Here is a 14,400-nt window from a genome sequence, read left to right on the forward strand (position 1 = left end):
CAGTGATAAAACTAGCTCTGTAGATTCCTTTTAGAAGTAGTTTGTGCACCAAGTACCACAACTTCTACAGCTCCCACCCAGAGGAGTGCCTCCTTAACCACCTAACTTTGGGAATTAGTGGGTCTCTGCATTTCTGAGTCTCCCTGGACCACAGAAAATAAAGAAGTGGACATTCAGCAATCCAACTTCTAGTGACTATCAGAGGGTGCTGTCTGAATGAAAATGCAGACACTTGTCACAGATCCTCCTTCTGACATAGTGCATAGAGAGTGGGAGATAGACTCTTGCTCTCAGCTTTACCCTGAGCAAAGAAGAAACTGGAACATATATTTAACACTCCAATCTTTCCAACTGCATCTAGTTTCTGTCTTACCTATCTCAAGGCACTGACGGGACTTGGTACATTGTAATATCCTGCAGTGGTCAGTGGTCGGGGGGCACTAAAATCAGAGACAGTAGTTTGGACAAACAAGGATTTAAGAGGCACCTCAGAATCTCTGGACTGACTGGTGAGGCCCTTCTCCTACACTGACAGACCTGGGAGTCTCACAGTCTGACAGAACTGGGAGAGGCTGTTGTCTTATCTAACGCACGGACACCAATACAGAGAATCAAAGGAGATGGAAAAACAGGGAAATGGGTTCCAAATAAAAGATCAAGATAAATCTGCAGAAACCAACCCTAGTGAAGTGGAGATGTGTGATCTACCCAATGAGGAATTCAAAATAATGGTCATAAAGATGTTCACGAAGGTCAGGAGAAAAATGCATAAACAAATAATTTCAACAAAGAGAAAGTATTTCAAAAGCACCCAATAGAAATTATAAAACTGAAGAATATAATAACTGAACTGAAAAATTCAACAGAGGTGTTCAACAGAGACCAGATTAAGTGAAAGAGAGGATCAGTGAGATTAAAGACATGTCATTGGAAATAATCCAATCCTAGAAGCAAAAAGAAATGAAAAAGATACCTTACAGGACTTCATCAAGCTGAACAATATATTCATTATTGGTGGACCAGGAGGAAGACAGGGAGAAAGGGGCCCAAAACATATTCAAAGAAATCATGGGGAAAAAACCTCCCAAGCCTAGGGAAATAAATTGAAATCAAGATTCAGGAAGCTCAGATGATGCCAACTAGGAAAAATCCAGAGACACACATTGAGACACATTATAATCAAATTGTTAAAAATTTAGACAAAGAGAGAATTTTGAAAGCAACAAGGGACAGCAACTAGTTACACAAAAGGGATGACCACTGTGTAAGATATCCATGGATTTCCTTTTTCCAGAAACCTTATAGCCCAGAAAGGAACTGGATGATATATTCAAAATCCTAAAAGAAAAAAAAAATTACTGCCCAAGAATACCATACCCAGCAATACTATCTTTCAAAACTGAAGGCAAGAATAAGACTTTCTCAAACAAACAAAAGTTGAGGAAGGATATCACCATTAGATGTCCCTTACAAGAAATTCTAGGAGTTCGTCAAGCTGGAGAAAAAGGATACTAATTGATAAGATAAAAATACAAAAATAAAAAACTTACTGGTAAAAGTAAGTACATTGTCAAATTCAAAATACTAATCAGGCAATGGTACTGTGTAATACAATTCTATCTCTAGTACGAAGGCTAAAAGGTAAAACTATTAAAAACAACTATAGCTACAATAATTTGCTGAGGGATACAAATGATGAAATGATACAAATTGTGACATCAAAAGCATAAAATATGAGGTAGGGGAGTAGAAATGTAGAGTTTATTTATGCAATCAAAATTAAGCTTTTATCAGCTGAAAAATAGCTGGTTATAAACATAAGATGTTTTCTGCAAGCCTCAAGTAACCACAAAGCAAAAATCTATAGTAGCTACACAAAAGATAAGAAGTCAAAGCATATCAGTATAGAAAAGCGTCAAACCATCTAAGATCAAGAACAAGACGAGGATGCCCACTCTCACCACTCCTATTCAACATAGTACTACTGTAAGTCTTGGTGAGAGTAATTAGGCAAGAGCAAGAAGTAAAAGGCATCCAGATTGGAAAAGAGGAAATAAAATTGTCCCTGCTTGCAGATGACATGATATTACATGCAGAAAACCATAAAGACTACATCAAAAAACTGCTAGAACTGATAAATAATTGCATTGAGGGAATTGTTTTTTACCTGATTATGGTGGGAGTTACACAAAATATAATATATACTATAATAAATATATTATAATATATATTATGATAAATATATAATACATACAAGAGCATCATATTTCATAGATCTGTATACCAAAGGAAAAGAAATCTATTTTACCCATGATGATTTTGAAAAATGAAAGAACAGGAAGTAGCATGGAGACTTCTGTTTAATGACGGTAGATGCGTGCCATTTTTACTATACTCTCCTCTTTTGAAACTAGCCAAGAACAGCAATGGAGCAAAATAGAAAAAATTCCAAAGTTAGTGCCCCAGGGAAATTGTCATGAGCACCATCACATCCTGAATCTTAGCTTTGAACAACTTGTCCGCAACAAACAAAGAGAATGCAGAGATCCCAGATATGCCTTTTGAGGCCTTTGGTAGGTCACAGATTTCTCCAAATTCATGTCAGACCCAACAGTGCATGATTAAAACAGTGAGCAACCAATGCAAGGAGGTGTCTGAGAAGGTGCTCCTGCCACGGCCATGAGGACACACGTGTCAGCTCCTCAACTGTTCCAAAAAGCGTGACAGATGTGAAGCAGAGCCACACAAGACCTGCAGGAAGGCAGGACCACTCCACCCACCCCGCCTGCAACAGGCCACTGATCCCAGCCCAGCCTGGATTAGGAGAGGGTCCTGGGAGTTTCCTTGCACAGAAATAACTGATACCATGTTTATGAATTAGAGCAGTCAATGTTGCAACATATCCGTTCTCCACAAATTGACCTATAGATTCAGTGCGATTCCGGTCAAGTCAGCAGTTTTTGGTAGAAACAGATAAGATGACTGTAAAATGTAGGTAGAAATGCAAGGGGCCATGAATATCCCCTCGGAGAGGAACCAAGTTGGAAGAGTTACACTATCAGATATCAAGAGTAATTTTTAAATTGTTCTACATAAGACAGTGTGGGATTGGTGCGAGGAAGGACAAACAAACCAGCGGAGCCACACAAAGTCCAGATTCACACATGCACAGAACCTTGGCTTAGGACTTGTGCTTACCTTCTGTTACAGCAATTTCACTTTCAGATACATAAACAACGGAAGTAAGCAACGCATGTGCATTAAAAGGCAGGCACTGAAATGTTCATGACAGCATTATTTGCATAGCAGAAAAGTAGAAAAAACAGTATCGTTTGGGGTATGATTGATGCATCATGCTATACTCATGAAGTGGAATAATATATAGCAGTGAAAAAGAATGAACTGCTTCTACAAGTAACAACATGAGTGAGTCATGCAAACATGAAGTCAAGTAAAAGAATTAAGACACAAAGAATGCACACTGTGTGATCAGCGAATGGTACATAAAGTCTAGAAGCAGCCAGGACTATTCTGTGGTATTAAAAGTTAGGATAAACTCCCCTAGGACTAGGGGAGGAGTTAGTGACAGAAGGTGATGTTTTTCTGAGGGTGGGTGTTGTTTTATTTTTACTCTGAAAGCCCTTCAGCATGGCCACACTCATGTTGTGATAACCCATCAGGCTATTCACTTAGCATGCTTTTCCTTATGCATTTGATAGTATTCAGATTACAACAGCTGCAATATTTATAGTTAAATGCACTAAACAGGACACAGAGAGGTAGCAGGCAATTATAAAGGGCATAATTTATGAAGAAGATGTAACGGCCACACAGCCACAAATCTGTATTTACCAAACAACTAAATATTTGAACTGAGATCTACTAGAAATAAAAAAAGAATTAGACTATAGTTCTATGACAGTGGCAACCTTCAAAACACAATTTCAGAATTGGAGAAATTTAGTATAAAAAGCAAATACGGAAAAAACTGAATAATGTAATCATTAAACTTACTTTTTAAACAGAAGACAACGTTTTGTTTGTGTGTTCATGTCCCAATTACAAAAATCAATTTTGTACTTGGGAACAAAGTAAACCTTATCGAATTATACAAAGTAAACACTTTAGAGTCCACATTCTTTGATCTTAAGTCAACAAAGTTAGAAATACTTAAAAGGTAACTCCCCCAATCTTACTAGAAATTGAAATCAGATTACTAAAAAAAAAACAGCTTTTGAAACTGATATACACTAGTGATGTCCTCATACCTACTATCAGAAGTGCCTTATCGCCAGCTTTTCGCATTATGCTGTCTTCATCATTTAACGGACTGTTTTGCAAATTGATCTAACTCTTGCAACACACTATCATTCAATTTCACACAAAGGTTATTCCCTGGCATGCATTGAGGAGTCTGGGCTTTGTAGGAGTTGTTTCTGGGCATATATTAACCTACAAAATATATGAACCAGAAGGTTGTCCTTTAAACAGAGTTTTAGGTTTAGAAAAACAAACTGTGGCATGTTAGATAAGACTCTATTTCCTAGGCTATGAATACAACTGACATATCTTCTGCACATGAAACTTCCAAACGAGATAAATATTTTAAAAGCACCACAACTTCCACATGATTTAAATCCAGAAAATAATTCCCCAGGTTTCTGAAATGCTTCTCACAATCTTGGCAACTTCAAGATGTCACTGGATTATTATAGGATTTCTCCATGTCATGATTGTCCTTAAAATCTCAGAAATAGATGCTAGAAAATTACTTTAGAAGATGCTGCATAAGTGGAAGCTACTGATTCTCTCCTTACCTAGTGCTCTGTGGAGGGGACACAATCAAGGAGGAACTTGTACCTCTGAAAATTACAGGCGATCCCACAACATTCCTGGAGCTTGGAAGGGCTGGAAAGACAGGGCCTGCCGAAGACTGAGGCTACATTAGAATCTCAGGGAATGCTGCCCTCCTGCACACTCCATAATCTCCCTGACTAGCATCACATAAAAATACCAGTGGAACAGAGCTGGAGGAGCTGCAAGAGAGAGCCTCTCTCCAGGAGCAAAGAGAGAGCCAAAGCCATGCATGCGGACAAACGTGAGGTATGTCTAGGGGAATCAGGAGCTCACGGTACATGTTCACGCAGAAACAACAAACTTGAAACTCAGCCTAACCCCCATTAAGATTAGCACAAGCCCCCACACTTAAAGAACTAGCAAAATAAAATGTGTGCTCTTCTCAAAGCATAAAACACTTTTGACCTTAGTATCTACCGTCTTACACAACATGTCCAGTATGCAAAAAGGCAAGGAAAAACAGAAGACATAAAATAATCGTTAGAACTAGGCTCGATGTGACACAGGTGGTGGAACTATCCGAAAGGAATTTAAAACAACTCAGCAATGTGCTAATGGTCCTAATGAAAAAGACAGACCGTATGCAAGATCAGACAGGTCACTGTAGCGGAGAGCTGGAAACTGTAGACACAAACGTGATGGGAACAATAGAAATTTTAAACCACAGCACTAGAGAAGAAAAATGCCTTCAAAAGGCTCACGAGTACTCGCACAGCTCAGGAAAGACTAAATTAACTTCAAGACAGAGCAATAGAAACTGTGTGACTCCATTTACATGAAATAGCCAGAACAGGTCAATCCCTAAAGACAGAACACAGACTGGTGATTGCCAGGGACTAGGGAGAAATGGAGAGAAGCTGCTTCATGGGTATGAGGTTTTATTTTGGAATGATGAAAATGTTTTGGAAGTAGAGATGGTGGTTGCACAATATTGTGTATGTACTAAGTGCCACTGAGTTGTTCACTTTAAAATGGTCCGTTTTATGTTAAATGAATTTCACCTCAATACATTTTTAAAAATAATAAATGGGAAAATGAATGTAACTTTCTGTATTAACAGACTGAATAAGAAAAACTATATTGTCATATCAAAAAGTACTGTAAAAATACAATAAAATTCATCCTCCATTCCCAATAAAAATTCACAGCACTCTAGGAATAGAAAAGAATGTCCCTACCTTAACAAAGGGCAACTACACAAACTTACGGCTAACGTCAGACTTAAAGATAAGTGGGTAAATGCTTTCCCTCAACATTGGAAAAAAAGTCAACAGTTTCCTCTCTCACCACTTGTATGAGTGTGCTCTCACACTGCTAATAAAGACACCTGACACTGGTGAATTTATAAAGGAAAGAGGTTTAATCGACTCACAGTTTCATATGGCTGAGGAAGCCTCATAATCATGGTGGAAGGCGATGGAGGAGCAAAGTCACATCTCACGTGGCGGTAGGTAAGAGAGCTTGTGCAGGAGAACTCCCATCTACAAAATCATCAGATCTCGTGAGATTTATTCACCACCAGGAGAACAGTCTGGGGGAAACTGCCCCGTGATTCAGGGATCTCCACCTGGCCCTGCCCTTGACAGGTGGGGACTATTACCTGTCAACCCTATCACCACTCCCATTCAACACTGTGTAGTAAGTCAAGAAAAAGAAATAAAACGCAGGCAGATTGGAGAAGAAGAAACAAATCTGTTCTCATTCATAGATTATATAATTATCTGTATAGAAATCCCTACATATTTACCCCCCAAAAGCTACTGGAACTAGTAAATGGGTTGATCAAGACTAGAATACAAAGCCAATGTACAAAAGGCAATTGTATTCCTATGTACCAGCAATGAACAACTAGATAGGAAACTAAAATTTTTAAGTAAAATTAAATGTTTAAAAATATTTACAATAGCATCAACACGTGAAGCACTTAGATATTAATTTAATAAAATATATGCAGGATATGCCATGTTCATGGGTTAGAAAAGACTCTCGTTAGTGTATCAATTGTCCCCAGTTTTATCTATAAATTCAATGCTATTCTAATCAATATCTTAGCAATCAGATATTGATCAAATAATTCTAAAATTTATGCAGAAGACAAAGGATTAGAATGGTCAAAACAATTATGAAAAAGAACAAAGTTGTGGGACTCTCATTACCTAATTTATTCCCTCTACCCAATTTAAAGATGTAAATTGGCTAGGGAGAGCCCTCCTACTTAAGGTACAGTGAAAAAGAGTGTGATTTTGGCGAAAGACAAAGACAAGTTAATGGGTCAGGATAGATAGCCCAGAAATAGACCCAGACAAATATATCTAACTGAGTTTTTACATAGGTGCAGTAGCAACTTGATGGACAAAGGGTAGTCTTTTCAACAAACAGTGCTGCAACAATCAAGTGTCCATATGCAAAACAAATAAACCTTGACATATACATCATACTTCATTAAAAATTAAACTTTCCCAGTGCTTTGGGAGACCAAGGCAGGAATATCACTTGAGGCCAGGAGTTCAAGACCAGCCTGGGCTGCATAGTGAGACCCTGTCTCTAAAAAAAAAAAAATTAGCCAGGCTTGGTGGCATGCACCTGTAGTCCCAGCTACTTGGGAGGCTGAGGTGGGAGGATTGCTTGAGCCTAGGAGGTTGAGGCTGCAGTGAGCCAAGATCTCACCTTTGCATTCCAGCTTGGGTGATAGAGCGAGACTGTGTCTCAAAAAACAACAACAACAACAACAAAAAAACCAAAAAAACCCAAAAACACACACATGCACAAAACAACTGGTTTTTCTTTCTTTCTTTTTTTTTTTTTTTTAAAGAAAATTAACAAGATAAAAGTAGGGAAGGCAGGAGACCTTTGAGCCCGAGAGTTACTATCCTGAACTTTGATTGAAAGGATGTTTTAATTCGGGTGATATTTGGACATACATGTGCAACTTTAACACTGAATTATGCCAACATTCATGACTTTTCTTTAAATTCTCTTAAGCTGTTTAATATCCTATCACTTTTTTACACACAGTAGTTGAACTATGTCTGACTTTTTTGCACTTTCATTTTACATTAGTGGTTTTAATCCACATTAGTTTCTCCATTTAAATTATCCAATGAAGATTTGATTTCTTAGTTTTTTTGCAGGGGGGGTTCATATTCATTATTTTTAACTATTGTGACTTCTGCCAATGTGAATTTTCCTTTGTGGCCAATATTTCTCCCAATCCTATATTTAAAGGAAAAACTTTATTAGACAAATTAAATTTAACAGAGTTTAACTGGGCCAGAATAGGCTCAGAGAGACGCCAGTGGAGCCATGTGGTGGAAGATTTATGGACAGAAAAAGAAATGTAGAGAAACGAAAATGAGGTCTAGAAACAGCTGGGTTGTTTACAGCTCTGTTTGCCGTATTTGAACACAGTTTGAACAGATGCCTGCTCTCAATTTCTGTACAGCCTCGTCACCGACGGTCTGCGTACCACGCTCTAGGGAGCACTGTGCTAGGCCATACAGTAAGTTCAGAAAACTGTACAAAATTTATATACACACCATATTCTCTGACAACAATAGAATTAAATTAGACATCAGTGAAAGTATAAACAAAATCTTCATAAAATTATTTTATTTTTAGTTGTGATATTGGCATTGTAAGTAGTTTGAGAGAGATTAGAGAGAGTAAGGTCTTAACTCTAAAGATGCAACAAAATTAACTGCATTTTGACCATTGTTGAATTTGAGTGTTAGCCATGTGGGGGTGCTTTATATTTCTCTCACTGTTTTTCCACATTTGAAATTTTCTCTAATTAAAAAATAATTTCTATATAGTTTGAAAAATACCCCATTTCCACATGAATCCTGAATCAAGGGATGGAAATTAAGAAAGCACACAGAGCTCAACAAATAATGGAAGTGTTAAATATCAACACTTGGGGAAGCAGTAACAGAAGGTCTTGAGGTAAATATATAATCATAAGCCCTTGTACTAAGAAAGAAAGGACTGAAAATTAATAAACCAAATGTCCAGCTGAAACTAAGCAGCATACTGGACCCCAAGAAGGGCAAGGGGAAAGATAACAAAGGCAGAAATCATGAAATACAAAATAATGAGGAAATAGAGAGGAACACAACCAAGGCTTGCTCTTTGAAAAAGATTAATAAAGTAGATAAACTGCTTCTGAGACTACTTAAGCACAAAAAAGCACAAATACACAATGTTTGGGATGTAAAAGGAACATAATGATATATAGAACAATGATTGTAAAGATAAGACAATACTAAAACAAACTTATGTCAATAAATTTGACAGCTTACAAGAAATCACAAATTCCTAGAAAAAAATGTAGTCTTCACAATCAATTCAAGAAATATAAGGCTTGATCAGTTATGCTGCTCTTCAATACATTGAATTATTAATTCTAAATGTTTTCACAAAAATACCATATGGTTTCAAAATTGAGTTCTTCTAAACCTATTAGATTATATCAATCTTATATAAACTATTCGAAAGAATCAAATATGAATGAATGGTCATCAAATCATTCTGTGGAGCCTGGATAATTTTGACATTCAATGCAGAGAAAGACAGAAGAGAAAACTATGGGCCAGCCTCATACTGAACATAGAAGCAAAAATCAAAACAACCTGTGAGCAAACCTAATGCAGCTGCCAGCCAGCCCTTCCTCTGGGGGCAAATCTGTCAATACATTAAAAAGACAAAGCGTCAGGACCAAAATGTGTTTATTCCAGGGTCCCAACAGTGGTTCAACAGTAGAGAATATATAAATTTATTCACCACTTTAACAAATTAAAGGGGAAAATCATCTGAACATTTCAAAAGAAGCATTTAGTACAATTCAACATCTATTATTAACTTAAACATTCTTAGTAGACTAGAAATGAAAGGGAATTTCCTTAAACTCAAAAAGGATACCTATCAAAACCCCACAGCAAACATCATTCCTAACGGGGCAATGGCTACTGAGTGTCCTCTTAGAGAACTGAGATATTTTCCATTAAAATAAAAATCAAGGCAATAGTGTACTCAGGATCTATTTGTGCAATAAGACAAGAAAAAGAAATTACAGGAAAAAGGATTGACAGATATAAAGCAAAACTCTCATTGGTCACAGATGACAGGATGGTCTACTGAGAAACCACAAAAGAATCGGCACAGAAATTATTGGAAATAAGAGAGTTTAGCAAGGGGGCTGCCTCTAGGATCAATAAACAAAAATCATTTGTGTTGCTATACACTAGCAATAAATAGTGGGAAAATGTAATTTATCAAGAACTCTGCTGAAAAAACTCAGTTACCTAAGAGTGAGTCTAACAAAAATGTGTATGATTTATATGCAGAAAATTATAAAATTTATTGAAAACATTTAAAAATGGCCTAAATAATCAGAAACAGATTCCACATCATGGATAGGAAAAATCAGTACTTTAAAGAAATTTAATTCACAGAGTTTATGTGATTCCGTTCAAAATCCCAAAAGAGTTTTTGAGGAAATTTAACTAACTGAGTCTTAAAATTTGTATGGAAGAACAAAGACCCAAGGCACTCTTGAAATAAAAAATGGTGGTGGGACTTGAGGTATTGCTCCTCACAAGAGGGCATTAGCTGAGGGGTCGGCCCGCAGACCCTGACCCAAACGACGAATGAATAAAACATACACTGACACACAGATATTCGGCTTTGCCAGTCCAGCTGAGTGTCCGACAGCCTACACACCAAGAAAGGTTTGTCACCGTGGCTGGCTCTGAGCAGCTTGCACTTCAGACATTTATTTAGTATACAGTTAACACCAGAAGCTCTGAGTCAACACACTTGTGGATAATTAACATGGTTAAGAGAGTAGTTCTGCGAATGATTAAAGCTCAGGTACCACGGTTTAAATACCACCAGCGGGCAATTTTCCTGGTCGACCTCCCCCCTGAGTGGGCCATCTGGCTCAAAGGTTAGTTAATGGAGGTGGGGTAAACAGACTTAACTGGGGAAGCCTCTATTGTCCCTAGTATTTACCCTATGACCTAATGCTCTGAGGTAAGAACCAGCTGCCTTCAGCCTGTTCAATTATTACAAACTATGTAACCTTTCAGCCTTCCAAAAAGGTTTGTGACTATTCCCTATAACTTTCCCTAATATTTCCCTTTAATGTTTCTGCCACCATCCTGAGTGAATCCCAACAGGACTTGCACTATTTGATATCAATACTGCTTTAAAGGTATAAGAATTAAAATGCTGTGGCATTGGATCAGGGAGACACAGGCCTCTAATGCATCCCCTGTGTAAGAACTTTGTCTTGTGCTGGAAGAAGATTTGGGGATCAGAGACAGGATCCTGGGACAATTCATATCTATACGGGAAAACAGGCTTCCTTAATCCTTACTATGTACAAAAATAAATTCTATATAGATGCAGGGCATAAATGTGAACAGTAAAACCTTATAAATAAGCAGTTGTCTTTATCATCTTTCTGGCTAAGAAAGGATTTTTATTTTTGAGACATGGTCTCACTCCAACACCCAGGCTGGAAGAAGGAATTTTTTAAACTCAAAAAGTGCTAATCCAAAAATACAAGACTATAACTTGAGAACATCTGTTCATAAAAAAGCAATGCCATAAATAGTGTAGAAACATAACCTAAAGGATGGAAAAAATTATTGCAACACATAGAACTGAAGATGGAATAAAGCATTGCTACAAACAATGAGAGACCAAGACCCCAGGGGAAGAGGAGAGCAAAATACATAAGATACATGGGTAGGCATTTCAGGGAAGGTATGTATAATTCGGATGAGAGAGAGAAAGAGAGGGAGAGAAAGTTTCTCTACTTTATAATCAAGGAAATGCAAGATGGGACCACAATTAAATATCATTTTATATCCATTAGATGGGAAAATATTAAGAAATATATTAGTACCTACTGTTGGGAATAACAGGAACACTTAGACACACTGGAAGCATGTAAATGGTTCAAATACTTGGAAGACAATCTGGTTCCATGTATTTTAGGTTGCCCAGGTACACACTTGGCCTAGAGATATTCTTACACAGTGCTCCAGGAATCATGTGGATAAATGTTCCTAGTCTGCAGTAGCAAAACCTTGGGAATAATCTGACAGGTCAGTGGTTAAACAAAGTGCAACATATTCTTATCTGTGGAGTCACAAAGTCGAGAAACTGCAGCAACACCTCACGACGTGGTAACGACGAACGATGAGCAAAAAATTCAAGCCTCAGGCAATATAAATGTTACGAAATCCCTTTAAAAATCCAAAAATAAAATTAAACAATATAAAAAATAAAATCACATTCAAAGCAAAATTCAGGACAGCGGCCACCTCTGGAGGGAGGCAGTTGGATGTGAGAGCTTCTGGCAGACGCGGCTTGAATGAGACGTTGTTTGGGGTTGGGAGTGCGCTGCCTGGTGTTCAGACGTCACCACACTTGAGAATTTACAGAAGCCGTTCACACGTTTTGTCCTGTGTCTCAAACGGGGCACCAGGAGCCTCAGGGAAACAGCGGAGGCGCCTCCCCTGCGGCTTCTCTCTGGCGCCCTCTGGTGGGCGGGGCCCAGGCGAGCGGGGTCCCCTCGGGGCCTCAGGGAGCTGCAGCCCCAGGGGGACCGGAGGGCTCCCTCCTCCACCCAGCCGGGCTGCCACTTCCGCCAGCGTTGTTTGCTCCCGGAACCTTAACCGCGGCTCAGCGCGCGGGCAGAGCCGGCTGACTGGAGACAGGACACAGCGCAGGGCCGCGCGCCCTCGGACGGGGAGGCTTCGTTCCTGCACCAGCGTGGCTTGGCCTTTGGACGCGGCGAGGTTGTGTGTTCTCTGCTTTTGTTTTACTTGGAACAGACGTTTGGCTTTTGTCAAGGTCATTATTTCCAATGACCTTGTGTGGCATTGAACATTAGATACTTGCCCACACGAATGTCTGTTTTAGGGTTCTCACCCTTTTGACAACACAAAACAAGAGGAAGTTTCCCGGGAGAGCCCTCAAATCAGCCGTTCTGAGCATGTTTTCAGCCTCATCCGTGCTCCCCTCCCTTCTTCTCCAGAGCCTTTTGGGTGCCCAGAAAAGTAACATTCTTCTGCCTCTTAGCTCTGTGGTGCAAGGATTTATGGCGCTGATTGTCCTCCTAGAGCACTTCTGAGATGTTTGATGCTTCCTACTTGTGAGTGTGAAGGGAGGGGAGGGAAGTTCGCTGTCAGTCTGACAACATAATTTTGCCACGTGATTTGCCAGTGAGAAGTTGGCTGTGGAGGGAGGTCAAGTAGCCCAGGGAGTTGGGCATTCCTCCAAGTGTACCCCCTCGTGTAGCCTACCCTCTCCCCACAAAATTGGGTCCTGATTTTATGTGGAAGATGTGTGTCTAGGAGCAGGAATCCATGGAAGACAAGATATGATATAGAAGTAACAGGCAAAGGGATTGGTACAGCATATATTCGAGGGCAAATAATCACTCGATAGGTGGCTGAAAATGTGAATGCCCTCCATATAAATTAATTTATAAAATAGAAGAAAGTATATTTGAACAAATTTAAAACTAATATTCTAAAACTAAAATTCCCGAGATTTGGGGCAGAGTGTATATTGCAAGAGAAGTAGAGAAGAAAAGCATGCTAAGGTCCCTTCTTGTTCAGATAAGAAGATATTGACAAATTATTCAAGTTAATAAAAAACTATAAGTCTATATGTACTTTCAGATTCAAGGGTAACCACTGCTAGAATAACAACAGGATTCCAAATCATCAAGCGAAAAGAAGAACAAACAGAAAATGATCAATCCAAACACAGCGAAAGGAAACACACGTACACACATGCACACACACATGCACACACATACACACGCACACACACAAACATACACATCATAACAGCCAAATTTAGTGATCATGATAAATATGACTGTTTAATTCTCCTATAAAAAGGAAAAACTTTCTGTTTATGTCAAAGCTATAGAATGTTTACAGGACACCTATCAAGAACAAAAATGACGTAAAGATACTTTAAATATTGTGATGAGCAAAGATAGACCAGGGAAATATTATGAAAAGCAAACACATGTAGTAACAGTTATCAGAGGGGACAAAAAGATGTTTATACAACGTAAAAGGTACAATTAGAAGATTAATTGCTAATTTTTAATACGTATTGAATAAATCTGAGTAGATTTTAAAAATAAAGGATAATTTAATAAAACATGATTCTAGTCGGAGAAATCAAAGCACCTTACCTAGAAATGACCAGATCACATAGATCTTTTCTAAAGGTGACTTTTTTTTTTTTTGAGATGGAGTCTGGCTCTGTTGCCAGGCTGGAGTGAGTGATGCGATCTAGGCTACTGCAAGCTCCGCCTCCAGGGTTCATGCCATTCTCCTGCCTCAGCCTCCAGAGTAGCTGGGACTACAGGCGCCGCCACCACGCCCGGCTAATTTTTTGTACTTTTAGTAGAGACGGGTTTCACCGTGTTAGCCAGGATGGTCTCGATCTCCTGACCTCATGATCCGCCCGCCTCGGCCTCCCAAAGTGCTGGGATTACAGGTGTGAGCC

The sequence above is a fragment of the Mandrillus leucophaeus genome, unplaced genomic scaffold (genome assembly GCF_000951045.1).
Source record: "Mandrillus leucophaeus isolate KB7577 unplaced genomic scaffold, Mleu.le_1.0 Scaffold1836, whole genome shotgun sequence".
NCBI lineage: Eukaryota > Metazoa > Chordata > Mammalia > Primates > Cercopithecidae > Mandrillus > Mandrillus leucophaeus.